The 26,671-nt window shown below is 39.8% G+C and overlaps 1 pseudogene; it reads right to left on the reverse strand.

The window, feature by feature from the left end:
* Positions 1 to 231: 231 nt before the first annotated feature.
* On the reverse strand, positions 232 to 1,684 carry LOC128578187 (tubulin beta chain-like; annotated as a pseudogene).
* Positions 1,685 to 26,671: the final 24,987 nt, after the last annotated feature.

Here is a 26,671-nt window from a genome sequence, read left to right on the forward strand (position 1 = left end):
GTTACCCAGAATGCAGAAATCTAGGTTTCCCAGTGTGAAAGGAGACATTCAACAAACACGTATTTATTGAGCACCTACCATGTGCCAGGCACTGTTCTAGACCCTCTCAAAAAAAGTAAAAAAAAAAAAAAAGGATAAGAGGTAGCAAACACGAATTCTGAGGGAGAGGAAAGGGGTAGCTGCGGAAGGAAGCAAAGGGGACTGAGAAGCTTGAGGTGACAGGACTGTGCCTTAGGCCTCCTCTTCAGCCTCTTCACTGAAATCCTCCTCCTCTTCTGTGGTGGCATCCTGGTTCTGCTGATCCTCAGAAATGAGGTCGTTCATGTTGCTCTCAGCCTTGGTGAACTCCATCTCATCCTTGCCCTCACCTGTATATCAGTGGAGGAAGGCCTTCTGCTGGAACATGGCAGTGAACGGCTCTGGGATGCACTTGAAGAGTTCCTGGATGGCCGTGCTGTTGCCAATGAAGGTGACTGCCATCTTGAGGACACAAGGTGGGATGTCGCAGACAGCTGTCTCAACATTGTTGGGGATCCATTCCATTGAAGTAGTTGCTATTCCTGTTCTACACATTGAGCATCTGCTCATCTACCTCCTTCATGGACATATGTCCACAGAAGACAGCAGCCACGGTGAGGTATCAGGGACAGCAGGGGTCACAAGCAGCCAACATGTTTTTGGCATCAAAGACCTGCTGGGTGAGTTCTGGCATAGTGAGAGCCCGATACTGCTGGCTTCCACAGCAGGTGAGAGGGGCAAAGCCAGGCATGAAGAAGTAGAGACGCAGGAAGGGCACCATGTTGACTGCCAGCTTGCAGTGTTGACCTGGCCAGGGAAATGTAGGCAGGTGGTGACACCACTCATGGTGGCTGAGACAAGGGGGTTCAGGTCCCCGTAAGTTGTGGTCAACTTTAGGGTATGGAAGCAGATGTGGTAAAGGTCCATGTTGTCAATGTAGTAGGTCTCATTAGTGTTCTCTACCAACCGATGGACAGAGAGGGTGGCATTGTAGAGTTCAACCATGGTATCAGACACTCTGGGTGAAAGAACCACACTGAAGGTATTCAGGATGTGGTCAGGATACTCTTCTCAGGTCTTGCTGATAAGAAGAGTGCCCATTCCAGAACTTGTGCCCCCATCCAGTGAGTGGGTCAGCTGGAAGCCCTGCAGGCAGCCACAGCTCTCTGCCTCCTTCTGCACCACATCTAGGACTGAGTCAACCAGCTTGGCCCCTTCTGTATAGTGGCTCTTTGCCCAGTTGTTGCCTTCCCCAGACTGACCAAAAACAAAGTTGTCTGGTCTGAAGATTTAGCCAAAAGGACTTGAGTGAACAGAGTCCCTGTTCCCAGGTTCTAGATCCCCCAGGATAGCACAAGGAACATATTTGCCACCTGTGGCTTCATTGTACCCTGTTTCCCTGTCTTATTTTCAGGTGTGCTCCCAAAGATGTGCTAGGTCTTATTTTCAGGGGACGTTTTGTCTTTCCTGTAAGTAGGTCTTATTTTCGGAGGATGTCTTATTTTCAGGGAAACGGGGTAGTACATGAGAGATTTGGTCCAGCTGCAGATCGCTGTCCCTGTGGTAGGTACCGGTGGGGTTGATGCCATGTTCATCACTGATCACATCCCAGAACTTGGCACCGATTGGCACACTGACCGGCCTGGATGAGCATGATTTCCCTCATGGTTAAAATGTATTGTTTTCGCTCACCTCAAGGTATTTAATGTGGCAAATAATTTTTTTTTCTCTCTGATGGTCACAGGCTAAAAGAATGGAACCTGCCCCAAAAGCTGGAGCAGCAAGGTCTGAACTCGCTGCCACACTCTTGTTTTTGAAGCCCTGTCTATGATTTCATGAACTACAGTTCCTGGTTTCCTTCCCACCTGCTAGGCCTCTCCCTTCTGTCTCCCTTGTTCATCTGCATTCTCCACATACCAGCCAGTGGGAAAAGTCTCAACATTTACGTGCTTATGTCACTTCTCTGCTTGAAGGCTCCACGAATCTTCCTACTACACTTAGACTACAATCCCAACTCTTCACTTCATCGAGCAGGGCCCTCTGTGATCTGAACCCTAACTCCTTATCCAACTCTCCTCTGCCACTTTCTTTCTTGCTTCCCCACTTAAGCCACACAGGCCTTCCCTTTGCTTCACATACACCAAGACCACTTTTATGTCGCCGACCGTGCCCTAGCTTGATCCTCTGCCTTGACTGATCTTCCTCCTGATCTTCACACAGCAGGGGGAAGATCATCAGAATTCCTTTCCTCTCAAAGGCAAAAACCTTACCTGATCTGACATTAGGCTATTTAGTGTCTCTATCTTACTCAGCGTGGAAGTTCATTTTGCTGCAGAAATATCAATATATTTGATTACAAGGTGTTGTCTCAAACCCTGTTGAAAATGTTACATACTATATGGTATATTATCTTTCTAACATTCTGAAAAATTCTGAATTCTCATTCATATCTGAACTTAAGACTTTTGGATAAATGGTCACAGATCTGTGTTACTACCCTATTTCACACATGAAGAAACCCAAGTTTCAGGAAGAGGAAATGAATCGTCAGAGGTATCATAGTTAAGTTGAGAAGTCAGAGCTCGGGCGGCGCCTGTGGCTCAAGGAGTAGGGCGCCGATCCCATATGCCAGAGGTGGCGGGTTCAAACCTCAGCCCCGGCCGAAGAAAAAAAAAAAAAAAGAGAAGTCAGAGCTCCTATTTCCTGTGTCAGTATACTTCCACTACATTGTGCTACCACTCAATAAATACTGGCATATATGTACGGTGTCTTGCAAGAGAAACTGTCTTGCATGGTTTGTCTAACAAAAGAGCAGGCCAAAAGAGGCCAACTGTCTTGATCCCCACAGCTCCCTTAATATATTCAAAAGATAAAGAGGAGAGTTATACAGATGCTCCTCAATTTTGAGGTTATGTCTCCATAAACACATTATAAATTGAAAATATCATGAGTGGAAAATACATTTAATATGCCCACCTTACTGAACGCCATAGTCTTGCCTCCCTTAAACACACTCAGAACACTTAACATTAGCCTACAGTGGGGCAACACAGCATGCTGTAGAACATGTGATGTTTACACTGGTGATCAGGTGGCTGACTGGGAACTATTTCCTGCTTGTTGCCGCTGCCCAGCATCACCAGGAAGCACAGCACTGTGTATCACTAGCCTGGGAAAAGATACAAATTAAAATTCCAAGTATAGTTGTTACCAAATGTAAATTGCTTTTGCACCACTGAAGAGTAGAAAAAATGGAAGTCAAACCATCTTAAATTTGGGACAAGCTGTCATTCCAAGAGGTGATTTAGGAGTGGGAAAGAGAGTAGGGAGGATACCAGAATTTATAGCAAATATTATTCTGCTTTCTCTTTATTGTATCAACATTCAAGTCAGTGGGGGGAGATGAGAATGTTTAAAAAAGTTAAAAATTGTATTGCCTTAGTACATTTTATGTTGCTTGTAACAGAATACTTGAAACTGGGTAATTTATAAAGGAATTTATTTCTTACAATTATGGAGGCTAAAAGGTCAAAGTCAAAGGGCCACGTCTGGTGAGAGCCTTCTTGCTGGTGGGGACTCTCTGCAGAGTCCCGAGGTGGTACAGGGCATCACGTGGTGAAGGGGCTGAGTGTGTCACTCAGGTCTCTTTTTCTCTTCTTATAAAGCCACCAATCCCACTCCCCTGACTCTAGCCCAGGAAAAGATCAAAATTCAAAATTTCAAATACAGATTCTACTGAATTAGGCTATTAATGCATTAATCCATTCGTGGATTAATCCACTCACAATGGCATTGCCCTCTGTCCCGACCCGCGGGACAGCAACTGGGGGCCGCAGGAACCACCTAAAGGAGAAAAACAAACAAGGGGTGCGAGAAAGGGAGACAAGACAGTTTTCTGATCAAGTCTCCCTTTTATTGAAAAAACTTGTGCCTTATAAGCATTACGGGGAAGGTGGGTGGGTCTTGTTGGGAGGTTCAGAGGAGTTGTTAACTGGGGATTGGCTAGAGTAAGTAAGATGGGGCATAAGGTGATTGGTTGGCTAGTTGCCAGGTAAAGTTACCGGGAAAAGGTAAAACTGTTTTTTACTTAAAAAAGAAGTAAGGCCAAGCTGTACCTTATATGGCTTCCGACACCCTCAAGACTCAATGACTTCTTAAAGTCCCTATCTCTCAATATTGCCACATTGTGCATTAAGTTTTAACATGACATTTAGGGAAGACAAACATTCCAACCATATGTACATGGGACTAAGAAGAAGCAGTGTTACTCACTGTCCCTTGATGACAGGGTGGTGTCACCACAAATCTATCTGGAGCAGCATTTGAGAATTAGGTGTATTTTAGCATGAGGACAGGGTAGAGCCATCCCTTCCCTAGCAGGCCATCTCCCTACATCAGTTGTTCACTAAGGAGAAGACCCTAGAGTTTCCTCTCCTTATCCTACCGCTTTCCTCCTCTAAATTAAAGTTCAGCTCTCATCTTTATGAAGCTTCTATCTCTGGACATACTATGCCTGGTCCATCAGTCAAGAAAGAGAATCGTGAACCAACAACTGCCAGCAGTGGAGCAGGCTGAAGCCATGGACAGGGAAAATGCATTCTCCCTACTGATGGCCACACTTCTGAGGCTCCTGAGTAGAGAAAGTATTCAAGGTTCAAAGACAGAACACAGATTCTTGTCTTGGGATAGGATGAGAAACTATAATAATGAGAATGACAATGAGGGTGAGAACTGATAGCAAAAAGGACAACCTCTGTTGACCAAGCACTTACTGAGTTCCTGGCCGGTTCCATAGTGAGTGCTTTACTATGTAATTTTATTCTTACAATCACCCCAGGGATGAGTTAGAACTGATCAGGGATATACAGCTGCTCTGTATTTCAAATGGAAACAGCTGAATACAGGAAATTATAACAGAAGCCTTACCACCTTTGCAAATGCTAAATGAGTGAAGGTCAGGAAGGCCATTTTCATAAATTTAAAAAATGCAGACAGAGATCTCAAGGTCACTGTGATGATCTCGACTGCAGCAGTACTTTAGTGAGGGCATCTCGACAGCATCCTAAAGCCAAGGAAAGGTGATGCAGCTTTGTTTCCCAAAGCTCATGCAAGTCCCTCCTATTGGAAGATTATAACCCAGACTCATGCTGGAAAGGGATTCTGTGAAACGTTGGTCCAGACTTGCCCTCTGTGAACCAGACAAATTTGAATGAGGAATGGGGACAATGCTAGATTGATAATATAACCCACTTGTCGGCATCTTGATTGCTATTTTGAGCTGAGAGAACTGAGTTTCTATGGTCACACTGCTATAAAGCAGTAGAGGTAAGACCAGCCTCTTCTAACTTTGTCAAGCTGGCTTTTCAAAACAGAAGAGTAAGACAGTAAGACCTAGGTGTGAGAGGCTATGGAGGCCCAAATAGGAACAAAATACAGTCCATGCTCTCAAGTACCTTAGTCTTGCAGTGGAAGAATACGGAATTAGAAACATGGCAAAGTAGGATGCAAGTGTAAAGCAGCAAAGATTATCTGTGAATGTGTTTTACTAAATGGAGCTAAACATAGGGTAATTATGTGTCCCAGTTACCTAGGATAATCCAGGTATGTGCCTATTGTCCTAGAATCCCATTTAATTTAGCTTTTGTCCTGGTGATTTCCTTTCAAGGAGTAATATTATTAATAGTTACATTAAAGTAAAACCAGATGCATTTGGTACCCTCTGCCTTGTAGGTACCTCTGCTTTGTAGGTCCAGCCTTTGCTGTGGATTCCTCTGCTGGAGAATAAGAAGCATGTGCAGTGCACAGAGTCACCACTTTAATACATTGTTCAATCAAAAAGATGACTTTGTCTACTGATCCATGTCCAACATCTTCCTTCCATGGAAATGCTACAGCGCGTGCACTACTAAAATGAAGTGCTGTCCCACATAGGTGCTATGGACAGCTACCTCCTTCTGGTTTCAGGAGGTAAAGTAAAACTTTATCTGTGTTGCCCTAGCTGAGTACCTTATGTGCCAGCCAGCTGTGCTGTGAACCAAGTCTTGACCTGCAAGTTGCTCAAAGCGGGATATGTTAGGTATATATAACATATGTGTGGGAATAGCAGCCTTGCCATAAAGTGTAGGGGAAGTAATCTGACTGCTCTTGCTACAGTGGATTTGGCCTTTGCTGTTGGTATATGTGTACAATTATTTATTTGTTTGACAATGTTTATTTTTATTTTTATATGTTTATTATGTTTATTTTTATAAACATTGTAATTTTAATAAATTTCATTTTATACTACATTATATTTTTATAAATATTGTCACTTTTATAAATTTAATTTTTATGAACATTGCAATGACCCCTTTAGGAAATAATAAATGCAAAAAATAAAAGTTTATATTTAACAAAAAATTAAGTATCACATTTCTATTTCTCAAGAAAATCGATGAGGAAGAGGAAACATACCCCAGATGCCTAACTGATGTTTATTCTCCACCACGGGAGGCAAAGTGATATCACTGGCCACATGACAAGCAGAAGACACAAACAGGCTGCAGATATATCAGCATCTTACTTTAAAAGTGAGTAGTTATTTTAAGAAGACTGCCCGAAGAAAATGTGTAGCTGCAGAAGGTGGGTTTACATATCACTCTGTGAAGAATGATTTCCATTTAGAGCAAATGGCTTTTTAATTAATTTAACTCATTTTTCATTCCAAATTTTCTAGTGCTTTGAGGAAAAGTAAAGCTACAGCACTTAGTGTGTTGGTTCCATTAGCAGAAAAACTTCTCAAAGAGTTAAAAGATGCTAGTTGTAGCTAGGTCATTGGATGTTTCAAATGGAATATCCAATAATTGTTTCATTTCTTTTATCCAATTCATGAAGTCACAGTAAAGCTTTGGAAGCTAATGATGGTAAAACATTTGACATTGTTGTGAATTTTATTGTAAATTCAATAAATATTTCAACATAGATTTCAACACTGAAGATAAAGTATTTGTTTTTGGAGAAGCAACACAAATATGAAATACAGGTGGAGCACAGTGTTAATGTAGAAACCTTGCTTTTACTAATTTAAGAAGAAACCTGACATGGCAGCAGGCTGAATTTGAAAAAAAAAGAAGAAGAAACCTGAAGAGAAGAAACGTACTTTGATTTATTTGTGGTACATACACAATTCCTATGTACACAAAGAAGTTGAATGTCTCCTGAAATAGAAGCTGTACTTATAAAATGTACAATTGTTTTATATATACATAGTTATATAAGTCTACTACATTTTCATCAAGAAGCTAATCTGAATACACAGAATTACCCCCAACAAATCGATACATACTTTCTCACTTTGATGACCATCATCTATTGGATTTAAACCATTTTTGACCCTCTGAAGGACTACATTTTCAATCAACTTGTTTGATAAAATTGAATTCTCTTAAAAAATAAGTCTATACTTTGATTGGATTTTGTTCAAATTCCTAACCTGAGTCTTTAATAATGTATTGATAAAACTTGCCCTTCTGAAACTTTTAGCAAATTCTAATTATTGAAAATAAAGTTTTCAAAAGACACTAAAATATATTTCTATGAAAGCAAGGAAGGAACCGACACAAATCAAACAATGACAGTGCATATGGTGTGCAAAATTTAATTTTTAAATTTTCTTTTTTTTTTTTTTTTTTGTAGAGACAGAGTCTCACTTTATGGCCCTCGGTAGAGTGCCATGACGTCACACGGCTCACCGCAACCTCTAACTCCTGGGCTTACGCGATTCTCTTGCCTCAGCCTCCCGAGCAGCTGGGATTACAGGTGCCTGCACAACGCCCGGCTATAATTTTTAAATTTTCTAACTGTACTTTGGATTGTCCTTATTTGTGGATGTATTCAAGGAGCTCCTGCTTTTAGTTGGATAAATATATATCCTATACCATAATGGAATGAAATCAAGAGTGCCTAGGATTTTATACCATTCAAAATTGGCAGAGAAGTAAAAGAAATCACAGATACGGACAATATATTGGACAAGTTTTCTCTTATAAAAAAAATCTTTATTGAAGAAAGCTTCTCTAAGGAGAGACAAAAAGTCAGTACCTGTGAAATTTTTTGGATTAAAATACTCACAAAATAAAATATGAAAAAGTAAGTATTTAGATTTTCTTTTATTTGGCACAATTTTCTCTGAACTGACCAAATACCTCAAAGCCCATGGCAATTGTATTTTCTCAACTATTGTCTCTGGCTCATAGAGAAGATACCATTAAAGATGTCAGTAAGACCCTCCCTCCATTCCCTGCCTCTGGCCTTCTTGGTCATTCTGCTTCAGTCTTCTTTTGTAGCAAACTCTCTTTATTCATTTAACAAAAACCTGGCAACCAATGCTCCTAAATTTTGCAGCATATAGCTTTAGCCATCAGGTGATCCTCTGAGTTCGAATGTGAAAATCCAAGAGAATGGATTCATTGGTGAAGATTTGGCCCAATGCTTTTGGCCACTCAATGCAGGATGTAATTGCACAGCCGTGTGGAAGACTGGGAGAGAGGTGATAGCCAGAAAAGGAGTTCTAGGCAAGCAGTTCATACATGTCCACTACACTCCAGATATTGGGAAATCAGGGCAAAGACCTAGTTTTAGAGCTCCATAATCTCTCCTAAAGAAGAGATTATGAAATGTTTTGGTCAATAATTTCTTATTAAATTTTTCAAACATACAAAAAAATCCCATAATGGAACAATGAGCAGTTCTCTTTAGTAGCTATCTAGATTCAATAATTGTTAACATTTTGTTATGTTTGCTTTATGTCCCTATGTATGTTTGTATGTAAGTGTGTGTATTTTTTCTGAACTATTTACAAGTAAGTTACAGACATTATGACACTTTAGCCCTCAATACCTCAGTGTGTATCTCTTAAAAACAAAGAGGTTTCCTTACGAATCTATAGTTTATCACATCTAAAAGTTGACAATAATTCTGTAATATTACATTTGGTCCACATTCAGATTTATACAATGAAGTCTTTTATAGCCCTTTTTTAAACAAGATAAAATCAAGTATGAATTTCATTTTATATATTGACTTTAAAATAACTATTCAGATTTAGATGTTCAGGCGACAGGTGAAAATGTAAGCCTGGAGTTCAAGAGGCATTTTAAAATCATTAGAAAGGATAATAGATAATGATGGGCTTCCATAAGAGAGAGGAGAAAAATGAGAAGCTTGAAAATGGAGTATCAGTGAATAAAAGGAAGAGAAGTGGCTATCAGTGCCCAATACCGCAAGTCAGAGTAGGTGGATAAAGTCTGAGGAGAAACTCCTTGACATGGCCATCCACATCCTAGAGCACAGCTCCATTAACTCAGCAAGTCAGATCACAAGGGGTCTAGCACAAGTGAGTGATGAAGGATTGAAACTGCAAGGATAGTCTTTACCCACAAGTTTCACCTTGAAAGGGAGTGAAGAAGTTAGACCAGAAGTTCTCAACTTTCTCACCACCACAAGCCCTTTCCATCCTGCCCTTCCTTCCAGAGTACCACTATCCTAGGGGCAATGTTTTAAAAAGATATTGTTTATTAATAATAATGGGGTCATAATTTTTCTTTAATCTGGATTAGCGCCCATTAGAGCTTCTTAAAATCACAGATCAGAACTCCCTTGAAAGGAAGGGTTGGTAGACAGTGTACTGAGTCTGGCCACAAGCAAAGGGACATCATTTTCTCCAAGGCACAGGGGAGTGGGAGAGAGACAAAGAAATACTGAGGTGGAGAGGGTGTGTGAAAGACAAGTGTTGTAAACTGTGAGAGTAACAGAAAACAATATGAAGGAACTCTTGTCAGTGTACCTCAAGCTAAGTCCTGTGATGGAAGTCAGGGAAGGCAGGTGCATGTACACAGGAAACTTGAAATATATGGAACAGAGCTGGAATAGCTGCTGTGTAAACTGTAAGAGAGCAGAAGTCAGATTTGCCAGGTGGCCTGTTGAGCATAATACTCCTGCTACAACGTCACACAGTCCAGACTTTGCCTCCTTTCCAACTAGAAATGCTACCTTCCTACCTTGGCTTTCCTAACAACACACTGATTTTCCTACCGCATGTTTGCCCTCCCTCTCAATCCCCTTTGAGGGCTCCTTTTCCTCTGTAGTTCTCTTAAAATTTAAGGCTTAAATAATAGTGGACATCAGGTTTCCATCCTAGGCCAACTTCACTTCTTACTTCACGTAGTCTCTTTGAGGGATCACATCCATTCATACTACCTCAAGGAGAAGCTTTCTCTTATTGAATGCCAAACCTCTATCCTCAGTCCTTTTTTAAGGGCAAGATTCATATGAAATAAAGGGAAACAAATGGTTATTTCAAAACAAAACTAACTGTGGCCATTTCTCATCTAAGGGGTATCATTCATGTCAGTGGTGAAACAACTCTCTATATTCTGCCCAGAATCTATGTATCTATACCCAAAAGATATATGCCATTGTTATGTTAGCAAAGCAAATTAATTAATCTTTGGATATTCAAAGATGGCCTAAGAAAAGGATCTACAAAGAAATTAATTGCATAATACAGTAGGAGACTTTATTTTGCTTTGTTTTGCTTTTGTTTGTCTGTTTCTGTTGCTAGGAGGCAATCAGAAAGGCAAAGGAGAGAGAGCAAAGTAATTCAGGAGGAGGCTAGAGCCCAGGTTGGCAGAAATGGCCAAGGGCTTCTTAAGAACAGAGTTGACAGTTATTCATTTATAAATAGTACTTTCACTGCTGCAGTCAAAACCCCCTTCATCTATCCAAATCAGGAGTCAAGCTTGTTGCATACACAATGGCCTTGTGTGATTGGGCTTCTGGTTTGAGTTTTGTGAAATAAATTCCTCCTTAGGGTAAAGGAGTTTATTTTGCCAGCTGGGGTGATACAGCACAGAACTAGAACAGGGAGATGACCAATCAACTGAGCTAATTCAGCAGAAGACAGAATTGATGAGGTCTAGAGGCAATGGGGGAAAACATTCCTCACGCCCTCAAGAACATGAGGAACTTTGGAAAGAATATAGACTGCGGGCGGCGCCTGTGGCTCAAGGAGTAGGGCACCGGTCCCATATGCCAGAGGTGGCGGGTTCAAACCCAGCCCTGGCCAAAAAACCACAAAAAAAAAAAAGAATATAGACTGCATGTGGGATGGGGTTTAAATCATTGCCATTTAAATTTCAAAGGCAGTATACCTCAGCAGACCATGGTTATATATACATCCAACTGACTACAGCGCATCTCCACTTAGAGACTACCCAAGGGACATTAGCTGTATCGTGGCCCCAACTGACTACATGTTCTCAACCAGCCACACCTGTTCCACCTGCAGTTTCTGAATTTCAGTGAATTAGGGGTACTACCATTCACCTAGTGGTCCACACCACTCCTTATCCTTCTCCACACCGTATCCATCAATCACGAAAGCTTACTCTTTTTACCTCCTACCTATTAAATTCTGCCTCTCTCCCCTTACTCCCTTGAGTCAATCCACCAGCATCCCCAGCCAAGGCCTCATTGACTTCATGGCCTCCATTCTCACCCTTATACCACGCCCTCTCCATGCAGCAGCCAAAGTAATCTTTCCAAAATGTGACAAGATCATGTCATTCACTCCCTTGAAACAGTCACTCATTGTCCTTAGGATAAGAGAAAGTCCAGCTTCTTAGGTTCTCTGTGATCTAGTTCCTATTGGCATCTTCACCCCATGGTTCTCTCTTTTATTTGGGCTCTCTTCTTCAGTTGCACAGAACTATTTTCAGCTTTAGGAGGTCCTCGCGCTCAGCTGTCCCTTTCACCTCTTGGATTTTGCATATGCTGTTTCCTCTGAAATAGCTGCGGTGTCAACTATAAGAGAGAAGTCAGATTAGCAAGGTTGCCTATTTCAGCCTAGATGCCACTTCATCCAGGAACACTTTTCTGATCATCCTCTTTAACTACTCGGGGTTATGTGGCTCTATTATAGGTTCTCTTAGAATCTGGTGCTTCCTCTATCATATATATCCCTTATTGCACTCACTTTAACTTCCTATTTATTTGTCTCTCTCTCTTATCAGCTTGTAAGCTCCATGAGGGCAGGGGTCGTGTCTGCTCATCTGATTCACAGTTATGTCCCTGTCATGTAGCACAAAGCCTTGCTTATAAAAATAAACCATATCTGGTCCTCATTAGTCTGTGACTGTTAAATAAATAATAATACTTATGAAATAAATAAATAACATGCACGAAAAAATTTTGCAGTTTATGAACTTATCATAACGGGGGGAATGTCCTAAAAAAAGGGTAAAAATGTTTCCTCTCTGGGGAAATTAAAATCTGCATCCCTACCTCAGGTGAATGATGATGGGGGCAGGGGAGCATCCTTTGTATCACAGGGGACGGCTCAATGGAATTGTCCAGGTGGTGGTTACAAGATTATTTTAGCTGAAGATGGAATGAGTCAGAACCTTCAACTATAGTTGAACAGCAATAGCCTGAAGCTGAAAACCTCCCCTGTATTTCTGCTTAGAGGCAGGAAATTGATATTCAACTACTACGGGAGTCTGGCAACCTTCTCATTTGCCAGCAAATTAATTAATTTATCTTTTCTTCTTCTCAAACAGTTTGTCCTCAGTCCTTCTGATGTGGCCCTGAGGACAAGTACTGAACTTTCTGATGTGGCCCTGAGGACAAGTACTGAACTTTCGGTAACATTATCTCACTTTAACCTCACTACCCTGTGAGAAAGACATTATTGTTACCCTGAAGCAAAGCTCCATGTTATTCTTATAACTAAGCTTAACATAGACTACATTTGTGAGGTTTACTTTCTGAACTGTCTGAAACATTAACAAATAATATTTTTACATAATTCTAGATGAAATTTGACTTATATAAATCTTCCAAAATTATTATGATAACTAACTGCTAACAAGTGTCCTACAAGAAAGGTCATCCCCTGTTAGATGTCCCTTAATAAATACAGGACATTCTGCTGTGCATAGCAGAATACTTTTGCATTCATAATTTACTAAAGTCCCACAAAACATTTAATACTTTTAAATGGATTAAACATGTCTCCTATGATCTGATTTATATAGTGACTGTGCCAAACAAAACCTTTTTCCACAGAGAGATCAAATTGTGAAATTCAATTGAACTCTGATAAAATTATCAAAAGAAAAAAATAAAATAAAATATTCCCTTTTAAAAAAAAATTATCATACATTCTAAACTAGTGGCCCTCAAGATACTGAGATTTTGCTTTAAACTCTTCTTATGGAAGGGCCAGCCAATCTTTTCAGGCATTTTAAATGTGCTGAAAATGTTCTAAAATCATACTGTTTAATATAGTATTAACTAGATACATGTGGCAGAACACTTTAAATGTATGTAATATAATAGGAATTAGATGCTTAATTTCACATTCCTTTAAGTAATTTAAATTTAAAAACCGAAGCAGTGTACTTTAAATTTAAAAACCGAAGCAGTGTAATTTTTATAATTATTATAAAATAAAATTAAAATAAAGGGTGTCCCAAAAGTCATTTCTGAAGTCACCATATATAGGAAAAAATGAGAAATTCTAGTTAAACCTACTTTTATTACAAAATTTTACAAAAAAGTGGCCAACACCCAGAAAGTATTTTGTAAATATGTTCTAACATTTTGTAATGAATTTTTTGTAAATAAAAGTACATTTAGCTACAATTTCCCATTTTCCCTATTACGGTAACTTTAGGGGCGACTTTTGGGAAACCCTGTAATTTTGATACACTAGGTTAACTAAATATTACACTTACTGAAATTTTTAGTCTATTTATTTTTACTTTTTCAGCATGGCTACTAGAAAATCTAACATAGGATACATGTCTCACATTATATTTTTATTGGCCTTCACTGCTCTGAAACTTGCCTTAGGGATATTGGTAGTCCAGGAAGAGAGTCCTTATCTGCCAGAAATTTAATAAACTTCTCTTTCCTTCTCATCAAACAGCTTATCCTCATTCTTCTGATGTGGCCTCAGGGAACAAGCGCCAAACTTTCAATAACAGAATCCATTGGCACGCCCGTGGAATGGTATCCCACAACTGCTGGAAGAAGCAGGGAGCAGCCCTGGGTCAAAGCTGTGAGTCTTCACAGGTAGGAACAACTTCTTTTGAAGGTGAGAGACCAAGGGGCAGACTGAGCAACCGCCAGAGCCTGTCTTACCTCCAGGAAACTCCCATCTCTGTCTCTCCAAAGGAGCAGCTCCCTGCAACCTGAACTGAGTTAAGGAGAAGGAAATGGATTTGGAAGTGTCTGGATGCCAGGCCTTTCATTGGATAAGTTCCCCAGTGTGCACACTGAGACCCTGATTCCACCCATGTAGGGGATTAAACCTTCCAGTTGGTTTTGCTTGTTTTGAGGTGCCTTTGAGGGTAAAAGTTAAATTTTGAGTCTCAAGCTTTCTGCTTGACATAAACTCATTATCTATGGTATTTCTTGAGATAAACTCATTGTTTATGCTTTTTGATAAAAAGTTGTCCTCTCACCTCTGCTGGAACTCCTCAGCTGCCCAGGGCAAGACACTGAGAGGAGCCACCGCCTGATGGCAGACCCAGCACACAGCCTGCCACTGGGCAGCACGCGGCAAGGGGGAAGGAGCACCTGCCAGTGCTGCCACCTTGGCACCAAGGGAGGGGCCCAGGAGGGCAGTGCCTGAAGTAACTTTTTAACTCCGTGCCCATTAGGTTACGACTCAGGGTTAGAAATGGTCTCTCTTTACCCAACAGGGAGTTCAATTTAGCCAGAGGGCATTCATATCCAGGGCAAGGCAATTAGCATAATCCTTCACAGCTGGTTAATATGGCCTTTAAATTAAACTAAAAAGGGTGCATGTTCTCCTAGCTACACCAACTAAGGATCCTTTCAGACAGTTGAAAGGAAGGCCACCCTAGGGTAGAGTACAATCAGTGAGCTTTCTTGAAAAACCAAAAAAGGACCCTGAAAAGAATTGCACCCAAATTGCAAAGGGCTCAAAGGGCTCCATCCAGGTAACAAGAAACACTCAGGAAATCAAATGGTTCCTTTTAGTCCAGAACTCAGACAATGAGGAAGGGTGCCTGGAGGCCCATGACTTACAAGTAACTCCAACCTAAATATCCTCACAGAATCCCTGGGTGCAAATTTACAATGGGAACTCCATTAACAGACTTGTGGAAATAAGTGGGGCCATGCCTCCCCACTGAAGCTCCAGATGCAAATTAATAATGGGGATTCATTTGGTGCTAAGCCACATGAGAATGGTCCCGAGGAGGAAGGCCCTTACTTCCTACCATGACTCAGGCCCTGGTACTAGCTACACATGGCACTCCACAAGCCAGGTAGCAGTGAGGCCACCACTGTCTGGTGGTTACTGAGAACTCCCTGCAGCAGGCCCAGGGAACAGACATAGGCAAGCAGCAGGAACATCACAAGCTGTTCCAAAAGTGACAGAAACTCAGCACTTAGGGCACTACTAAACTCCTGCTGGATGAATAACAGGCCTGGTAAAACATGAAGGAGACTACCACTGTTGAGTAGTTCACCTTAAAGTTCAGGCCTCAACAGACCTAGATTTAGATCCTCCCTAAAACTGAAGACCGGGGCTCTGACCCTTGGCATAGCACAACTAAATGGAGACAGAATTCTGGTAGACTCATCTCAGACTCATCTGTTACCCAAAACTTTGGTTCAGCTTCTTAGGAGGCACACACATGAATACACATATGAGGAGCATGATGCCTTGATGGATTTAGTGGGACCTCATTTGAGAAGAACATGTTTGCAACTAACTGTTTATGTGATTGGGGTGGTCCAAAGACAGAAAGGAGACCCACTACACAGGGAGCCAAACATGTGCGTGTGGCGGGTCCACCCTTTTGAAGATTAGTAGTTTCACTCAAATGCTTAGGCTTATATTGGTAGGTAACTTTTTTGGATTGGTAGTGGCTTTTCCTACCTAAAAAGAAAACAGGAGCATCTGAGGTTACCATAACCCTTCTGAGATAGGCTCCTACTAGGAGCTGCCAGCCCAAGACAGGGCTTTCACTGAGTTCCTACACATGTATATCAGCACAGAGCAGGAACAGGCCTCAGAGGATGATTGAGTGACAGCACAAGCCAGAGGCCAGACAGATAGAGAAGCAGTTCAGCAGCTCCTACTCAAGAAGTCACCATGTTTGGCTATTCCAGGATGGTGTCCAGTGGAGGAAACCTTGATTCCACTATCTGCACCTGGATATGCTACAAGTGTCCCATGGTCACATCTGGCCTTCTTTGAGTAAACCACCAGTAGGAATCTGGGGATTCATTTGTTGAAGGACCTGGATATGGTAAGCCCAATGGTCCTACAGGTCATTGAGATGTTCATACACGCTTTTCCTCCTGAGAGAATGATAATGGATCTTCCTTTGTAGGGGAGATAAGCCAGCAAGTAAACAAAACCCTATATCTAGGATAAAAATTACATGGAACTCAGCTAAAGTGAAATAAGGTATTGTTGCTTGCTCTCCTCTGGATAGGGTAGCCCTTTAGAAGCAGGCTTTAAGTTAAGCCCCTATGAAACAGCTTATGAGAGACCCTTTCTCAGCACCCTAAGATAAGTATGGTAATACAACCATGAGTAAAATAAAATAGAGTGAAATAATATGTCAGGTCCCTATCCCAGCTGGAAGCAGAGAAGTGGAAAGGACCTCATAAAGTGCCTCTAACAACTCACACCTTGTTGAAATTATAAGAAGTGAAATCTTGTGTCCATTACACCAAAGTAAAAGAGGCATACCCTCCAGTGGAGAGGCCAGCCTTAGGTGATCTAAAGTATCTGAGAAAAAAAAAGTTGGTATTTTCACTAATCCTTTTAGTTATCTGCTCTGTCTACAGGACAGAGGGAGAACTCCTTAGTGAGGATTTCCCATGTTATGACCTGTTCTTTGGATCTGTCTTGCTACTCAGTGGGTTATCCTAAATCATGTTTGGTATAAGTTTTTTCATACATTATTTCTGAATTTGAAGAAGCCAGTCTCTCAGATCACCTCCTACAGGGTACAACTAATAGCTCTGCACTCAAAGGTCCCATGTTTCTTTTTTAACCCAGCCCTGTGTTAGACATTGCATGTGAGGCAACAGTCCATTTCACCTTATCAGTCTTCCAAGTTGTAGTTATTGCTTATGCCCTTTTTTCACCTGATAATCTACCATCCATCTAAAACATCACCCCAGTTCAGCAGGAAATAGTTCAGTGATTACATTGTCCCTATTCCCATAGATATGGAAGGGTAAAATTCTCAGTGGGGAATACAGGGCAGACAATATGGCCTGGGAAAAAAAGGTAAAAAAAGTTTTCTTCAAAACCCCTTATCTTCTTTTGGAACTAAAATACACATCCCTACCTCAGGCCAGTGGTCAGGAGAGGGAGGGGAGTGCACTTTGTTATTTGTGACAGAAGAGATGTGATGAATCTTGGAAGACATCACAAGATTATCTTAGCTGAGTGAAGAACTAATTAGAACCATTCCCTTTTAAAACTCTGTACTTCGGTTCCAAAACAGGATGTTGATACTTTAAGATGGGAGTCTGGTAGCCTCCTAATTTGCCAGAAAATTAATAAACTTACCTTTCTTGCTCCTCAAAAAATATATAAATTAATTAATTCATTCAATACAAAATAAAACTTGCCCTAATGTTCAACTTAGCTAGGAAAAAGAAATGCACAGCATGAATACTGTACTATTACAAGGCTATGTATGCTATTTTTCCATAGTAGTAAGTTAAACTAGATGCACCAGATGGTTTCCTAATACATAGGAAATGTTAAATGCCTTCTCAACCTATCATAGCCCAGATTATAAAGCATGTTCTGGGTGAGGGTAACTGAGCATTTACCAAATTATACTACCACATTACTTATTGAAGTTTGTTCTTTCTTCAAAAGAACAGAAATTGTTTTATTTTATAGTTGCTTTTTTTTATTTGTTGGTTTGTATGTCTATTAATGAAATCTTACCTGGAATTTCAAGGCATACAATGATATAAAAGGACACTTGTCTAGTTAAAATGGAGGCAGAGATTCCAGAACTGTGATCACTGACCTTCCTGTGCCATAACCCATGACACTAACACTGTAAACACACACACACACACACACACACACACACACACACTTCTTGGTAGCCTTTGGCATCTCTGCAGAATCCTAAGGTCCTGCAATAACAATGTGATCAACATAGCTGTAGAATAAAGCAGAATCAGAAAGAGAAGAAAAGGAGCCCCTGAGCCAGCAGTTCCCAACCTGTGGGTCGTGATCCCTTTATTCCATTTGTAACAATGCATCAATTAGGAAGGTTGAGAACCACTGCCCTGAGCATTTTAATGAGATGTGTCAACATTCAGATGCTCCTATGCCCACACATCCCTTCTAACAGTATTCTCTGTAACCTTATCAAATCTATTCATTCCCTCTTCTTGAATACATCATTCTAACATGCTCAGTTATAGTTTTTCAATTAACTGCAGGAAGCTAAAAGATGAACCTTGCAGAGTGGTGGGAATGTGAAAATACTGCAAGCAAATAGAAGAGGAAAGGGGGAAGAGAGTATTTCAACAAACAGGAACACCAGTAGCTTGAAGCAATTAAAATAAGACAGAGAGAGAACTTTGCAAAGCTGGTACCGGAATTCACATAGGTTGATAGGTTGGATCCACTAAGTATAGGGATGAGTTGTCCCACACTTCTTAATAGTTCCAGAAGAGAACACTGTGTCAGGACACAATGAAGTGATTGATGGTCCTATTCACCCTGAAGCTATGAAGAAAGGACAAGTGTAGTTCATTCTGTTCAATGTCAAAGGTGGAGGAGTATACAGTTGATTCAAGCAATATAATCATAAAAAGGCTAAAATAAACCAAGCTTTGGTACTTAAAGGGTAGCATTCAGCCACCTAAATAATTCACATATGTGAAATAGCTCATTTCTTAGCAGAGTTTGACATATTAAGATTAGATGTTATAAAGAAGGAAGCCTCCATGAATGATAGCATATAATATACACCTCCAAAGAAGCTACATATGCTTGAAAGTATTCTGTTCACAGTCTATAGTGACTGTGAACTTGGAAAATGAACAAAAGATTTGCTCTTAATTCATTCATCTCATACAGCAGTATACTGAGTCTGTGTTCCGACAAGTATTTCCTTAGTCAAAGTAGCTGCCTGAAGCTAAGTCCAAATTGCTATATCACTGTGGACTTGCATAATACAGCAGACACCTTTCCAAGTTAATGGGAGAAGGAAGTAAAGAGGATAGGGACAATCACAGGAGGCCTAAGAGATATAGACCATTGAGAATGGAAAATAGCGCACACAGAGAGAAGCAGCTTCTTTGCCAAGAATAAATAATTTAGAGTGCTCATCTTCAGCTCTGAAGCCCACCAGAATACCACAGCTATTGGCATAGAAGGAATGTATACAAGAACAAAAATATCCTTCATATGGTGCTTACCATTTTTTTCAACTGGAAGTGTGCGGAACATGTAGGTAATATTATGGAACCTTTGATATGACCAAGAATAGATGTGATCAGTAAGAGACCTTAGCATTTCTCTTTTGCAAGAGAAAGCCTCTCGAGTGGCATGATATAAACAGGAAAGAATGCATTGAGTAGACCCAAGGGTGTTGACACATCATGGGCCACATCAGCACCTCTCCAGAATAAAGCTACTATTCTTTTGGTTATGACCACCATAGCAACCTAAGAAAAGTGCTATTATAGGGCCACTGTGATTGCAATGATTTTCCTTCTCATATGCAGTTCCAATGCCCAGTGTGGTACATTTAAGGAATAGGTGCAAGAGTGAATGTGAACCATTCCTTATGGTAGAAAGAACATATTCTAATAAAATGAGAAGATCCAGTACAATAACCTCTAAGTGTCTCCCATTGTATTTCTTACAAAAATCTATGATACAGTACATAGAGAGTTGTGACTAGCATTCTACACTACTTGTGAAACCCTCTTAATCGTAGTGTGCCATCATCCTCCTGACACTTTCAGTCACTAACACTGCCATTATTACATGGTGTTGGCTTAGGGTGTTTAGGACTGAATGTTCTTTGAGACTGACGGCAGTAGGCTCACTGGGTGTGTAGATGTTACTGGTAACATGCCAATTTTTAATGCAATGTCCAACTGTTATGATGAATTTTATGAAAAGATTAAAAATAACTGGTTTCATAATACCTGCCACATTCCCCTTCCTTGGAAGCCCCCTCAGTTACCTCATTTAGGGGCATTCTGACTTCCCTTATGACTCACATCACAATCATTAATTCTAAAGAGTTAAAATGTGCCTCTCTCCTGAATTAAGCAATTTCATCGTATGATACAAAAGTGAAGTATTCCATCAGGCTTTTATATGATGCCAGTTTACGTGAACAACTCATTTACAATTAAAACTTTATTTTAATGACAAACAACTGGAAAAATCCTTCCTTAGTCTTCCCCTAAATTGATTGGCATCACCAATTTTCCAAACACTTGGTGGTACTCAAGAGAGATTCAATCCTTGCTGCAAAAATCCTGAGGGCTTTGAGTGTCCTCTGAACTGATGCACCCTGTTGTTATCATTATTTTTCAAATGCAAATATAAATGTCTATGTACACTTGTTTCTATCCAAATATCCTGCACACAGTAGATATGTATAATATAGTTGACACTAACCAAATAACCAGTGCGAATTTCATGCTGAATAAATAAGCCGCCAGTAGGGGATTAATTACTTGAGGAATTGCCTTAACGCTTTTATCCCACCAAATTTCCATTTTATAAAATTAATTCATTCATTTTAAATTAATTATTGTTATTAACACTTATGTTGAAAGTATTAGTAATTAACAAAATCTATTCCCATTTTATGGATGAGGAAATCAAGGCACAGAGAAGTGGTGAAGTAATTTATTTCACTTATTAATTTTTTAAATCTTTTTCTACTTACAGAAGTACTCTCAATAACTCTGTAACTCACAGGATAAAGTAACACCGGCTCAATTTATATCCCTTTTTATTCAAAAACTACCCTGTGACTAAATGGAAAGAGAAGAGGTTTCCAGTTCCCCATCCCACCACAGAAAATTAAACTAATAAGCTCTATTGGAATAAAGCTATCCATATAATAGAATTATTAAAACATTGATGAAGAAGAAAGGCAAATCATGTGCATATTGCTTGAATTATACAACTCAGTGGCAATGTTCCTGCCATGTTACATTGCTGTGTGTCTTCACACAATGAAGGCATTTCTTCCTTCTGCTTCTTTCTATCCCAAACAATAAAAAGTACACATGACCAGTTCTCAGTAGACATGTGATGACACTAGCAAATCTCCTCATCACCAATCAGTGACAACTCTCCTCCTCTTTAGGTATCCTGTGTTTCTCTCCTCCAAACTTTTCTTTTATCAAAGAAGAATAAGATTTCATTTCAGTTATTTTGAGGGATAGTAAGGACATTCTAGAAAGGATCTTCTACCCATTAGCTTTTTGAAAACCATCCCCAAGTCCAGGTATAAGCTAAAGTTCAAGGTCTATTGACCAGCTTCTGCTTCCCAAGGATGTCACTGGGAACCTTTCTGAATAAAGGGCTAATGAAAGGGAAGGCAAAAATGAGCACATCAACTATTTTTTCCCTCTCTGGTCTACGCATAGTTGGATACTTCACTAGACCGAGTTTTGCTTATTGTCAATGGTATGAGCTTCTCGGGCAAAATATAACCACAAGAATTTTCATACTAAAAGCTTTAGAGTAAAGATAAAAATTTAGAGCTGGAAATGATCTTAAAGATATTCTAGTCTAACCGCTTTATTTTAGGAATTAGAAAGTATGAGATTCCAAGACATGGAGCAGCTTGGCTAGGCATGGCCTAGTAAGTGGCAGAGAGGAGATTGTGCCAAAAGAATAAAAGGAGCTTGCACTTCTACCCTAGCTCTTCTGACTTGTGTCTTGAATTAATTAGAGATTTGGTGGGGGGAGCTTGTTCATTGGCAAGCTGAGGTTCCAGGTACTACTACAGATCCATCCGAAGGACAAATTGGGAGGCTGGGCCTGAGTCTAAACAACCACTTATAAAGAATAGATCTCTTTCCACCTGTCTGGACCCAGGAACCATAAATCTAGAGAGATACTGTCATCCTCTTTCTTTTGAAAGGCTGAAGTGTCACCATAGTTAAGTGACAGAATTCTCTCACTTACTCATTTCTACTTCTGAACAGTTTGCTCTTCGCTTTCTTTATCCTCTCCTTCTCCAATTCAACTAAAGTCACATTTATGTTGGCTCAGCGCCCATAGCATAGTGGTTACAGCGTCGGCCACGTACACCGAGGCTGGTGGGTTTGAACCCAGCCTAGGCCAGCTAAACAACAATGACAACTGCAACAAAAATATAGCCGGGCATTGTGGCAGGTGCCTGTAGTCCCAGCTACTTGGGAGGCTGAGGCAAGAGAATTGCTTAAGCCCAAGAGTTGGAGGTTGCTGTGAGCTATGACACCACAGCACTCTACCAAGGGCAGCATAATAAGCTGTGACACCACAGCACTTTACCAAGGGCAGCATAACGAGACTCTGTCTCGAAAAAGCCAAAATCACATTTATGTTTTCCAGTACATTACATTTATTTTAGTTTACAATAAATATTGTTTGCCATTTTTAAAACTTCTTTTCCTAGTGACATTAAGTGCATTTTTACGTCTTCCATCGGATTTTTTTTTTTTTTGTCTTTCCTGGGGAAAAATTATGTTTATTACTAAGCAAAAATTTAAAAATAAATACGAAATAATCCATAAGCCCACCATCTCTGGAATTAACACTGCTAACATTTGCAAATCTTTTGAGAGTGACTCAAGTCACTCCATTCTTAACTCCAGTTATTAACAGCAGGGCTACTAGATCCACATATGCCATTCTATCAAAAAAATGATATTTCACCAATCGTCTTTCTAACTTGACAGCACCTAGCTCATTTCTGGCTCAGGACGTTTGCACTAGCCATTCCCTCTGCCTGGGATACTCCTCTTACACATTCTCATCCTGGTTCCTTCTTATCATTTAAGGATTCTGCTCCTTCAGAGGAGACTTCACTTATCAACTTCCTCACATTAGAACCTAGTCAGTTTCAATACTATCACCTTATTTTATTTTTGTAATCATTTATCACTAAATGATATTTTCCTTTTTTATTTCTTTAGTTCTTTATTGTCTATCTCCTTAAATAGACTCTATGAAGACTGTGTTTGTTGTGTTTTATTCACCATTCAATTTCTCAGCACATAGCACAATGCCTGGCACATATTAAATGGTCAGTAATGGTTTCAAAGAATAAATAAGACATGGTAAATATGCATTTTCAGTTATACTAAATGATCCATGTTCTCATAGGTTATCTCTTGTATCCAGTAGCACAGGGTACCTATGAAGTCTGTAGTCCTGAAAAACGCTAACTGACTCACACTAAGTATAAGCCTATGACATAAGCCTTATTAGTGTTACCACTAAGAATGTCATTAGTTGCCTCTTTACTATGATATTATTGTATATTTGGAAAACACCAGGGATTCTACTACAAAACTCTTAGAAGTGATCAAGGAATACAGCAATGTCTCAGAATACAAAATCAACACCCGTAAATTTGTAGCCTTTATATATACAAACAATAGCCAAGCTGAAAAAACAATCAAGGAAGCTATTCCATTTACAGTAGCACCAAAGAAGATGAAATATTTGGGAGTTTATCTGACAAACAACATGAAATATCTCTATAAAGAGAACTATGAAACTCTAAGAAAAGAAATAGCTGAAGATGTTAACAAATGGAAAAACATACCATGCTCATGGCTGGGAAAACTCAACATTGTCAAAATGTCCATACTACCCAAAGCAATATACAATCCCTATTAAAGCTCCATTGTCATACTTTAAAGATCTCAAAAAAAATAATGCATCTTTTTATATGGAATCAGAAAAACCCTCGAATAGCAAAGACGTTACTCAAAAATAAAAACGAAGCAGGAGGAATCACGCTACCAGACCTCAGACTATACTATAAATCACTAGTGATCAAAACAGCATGGTACTGGCACAAAAACAGAGAGGTAGATGTATGGAACAGAATAGAGAACCAAGAAATGAACCCAGCTACTTACCGTTATTTGATATTTGATAAGCCAATTAAAAACATTCAGTGGGGAAAAGATTCCCTATTTAACAAATGGTGCTGGGTGAACTGGCTGGTGACCTGTAGAAGACTGAAACTGGACCCACACCTTTTACCATTAACTAAGATAGACTCTCACTGGATAAAAGATTTAAACTTAAGACATGAAACTATAAAAATACTTGAAGAAAGTACAGGGAAAACTCTTGAAGGAATCGGCCTGGGCGAATATTTTATGAGGAGGACCCCCCAGGCAATTGGAGCTGCATCAAAATACACTACTGGGACCTGATGAAACTAAAAAGTTTCTGCACAGTGAAGAACATAGTAAGTAGACCCAGCAGACAGCCCTCAGAATGGGAGAAGATATTTGCAGGATATGTCTCCAACAAAGGTTTAATAACCAGAATCCACAGTGAACTCCAACATTTTAGCAAGACAAGAACAAGTGATCCCATCTCAGGTTGGGCAAGGGACTTGAAGAGAAACTTCTCTGAAGAAGACAAGCACACGGCCTACAGACACATGAAAAAATGCTCATAATCCTTAACCATCAGAGAAATGCAAATCAAAACTACTTTGAGATATCATCTAACTCCAGTAAGATTAGCCCACATCACAAAATCCCAAGACCAGAGATGTTGGCGCGGATGTGGAGAAAAGGGAACACTTTTGCACTGCTGGTGGGAATGCAAACTAATACGGTCTTTTTGGAAAGATGTTTGGAGAATACTTAGAGATCTAAAAATAGATCTGCCATTCAATCCTATAATTCCTCTACTAGGTATATATTTAGAAGACCAGAAATCATATTATAACAAAGATATTTGTACCAGAATGTTTATTGCAGCCCAATTCATAATTGCTAAGTCATGGGAAAAAACCAAGTGCCCATTGACTCTTGAATGGATTAATAAATTGTGGTATTTGTACACCATGGAATATTTTGCAGCCATAAAAAAGATGGAGACTTTACCTTCTTCATGTTTACATGGATGGAGCTGGAAAATATTCTTCTTAGCAAGGTATCCAAAGAATGGAAGAAAAAGTACCCAATGTACTCAGCCCTAATATGAAACTAATTTATAGCTTTCATACGAAGGCTACAACCCAATCTCAGTGCAAGAATATGGGGAAGGGGACAAGGGAGGGGAAGGGAGAGGGAGGGAGGGGGGAGGGAGGGTGATTGGTGGGTCCACACCTAGGGTGCATCTTGGAAGGGTGCAGGTGAAGTTTACTAAGTGTAGAGTATAAGGGTTTGAGCACAATAATTAAGAGAATGCCATGAAGGCTATGTTAACCAGTTTGGTGAAAATATTTCAGACTGTATATGGAACCAGCACATTGTACCTCATCATTGCATTATTGTACACAGCTATGATTTAATAAAAAAAGGAAAATATGGAAAAAAAGAATGTCATCAGTTGCCTCTTTACTGTAACATAGTGTTAGAAACATATGGAATTCATTAAATACCACACAATATATGCAACTTGAATAAATACAATAGTGAAGTGTGTCTTATGTAGTACTTGTATATTTGATTGAAATATAGTGGACTTATATGAGGCCATCTTCTTTGAACAAGCATGTTTCTTCTAAATAGCTACCATTTATATACCATTTTATCAAGACCTACTGTTATGATATGGACGTGAGGCCTTATCCCTAAAAAGTGTACCTTATGCTTAAATATTAGTGGTCAAACCAATCTTGATCTCTAACCTACTTACTTACCCAGGGTTCCAAAAACATAAAGAAGACGTTCTGCTATATAAAGTCCACTTGTATAAATCCAATCTAGTTTGGGGAAAAATATATACTTTTTAGGTATATATTCAATCAGATTATAATCATCTGAAACAGTGGTTCTCAACCTTCCTAATGCCACGGCCCTTTAATACAGTTCCTGTGGGTTGCAACCCACAGGTTGAGAACCGCTGATCTAAAAAGTAAACATTAGAATTTCTTTTAAGGAAACAAAATTCTCCCATCATGAGTGGCCATTTGGGAAATATGCCTAAACTAATTTACAGGGGGTAAATGGCCAATATTAATAGGAAATCATTATAGTCATGTACTTAAAAGTTAAGAATCCTAGCTCAAACCTGTGACCCACAACTTACTGGTTAACCTCTGGCAAGTTACTTTAACCTCTTCAGACCTCAACTCAACATTGTCTATAAATTAGGTAATAATAGTGCTTACCTCCCAAATGGGTTGTAAACATTAAATAGCACATACTTCACTCAAGAGGGCACCTACTACTTAATCAACATTCAATAAAAGTAACTAGTATGACTCTACACATAGAAAAAAATATTAACCTAACTTCTTCTTTTTTTTTTTTGCAGCTTTTGGCTGGGGCCAGGTTTGAATCCCCCCACCTCCAGTATATGGGGCCGGCACCCTGCTCCTTTGAGCCACGGGTGCCGCCCATAACCTACCTTCTTTATCAA

The sequence above is a fragment of the Nycticebus coucang genome, chromosome X (assembly GCF_027406575.1).
Source record: "Nycticebus coucang isolate mNycCou1 chromosome X, mNycCou1.pri, whole genome shotgun sequence".
NCBI lineage: Eukaryota > Metazoa > Chordata > Mammalia > Primates > Lorisidae > Nycticebus > Nycticebus coucang.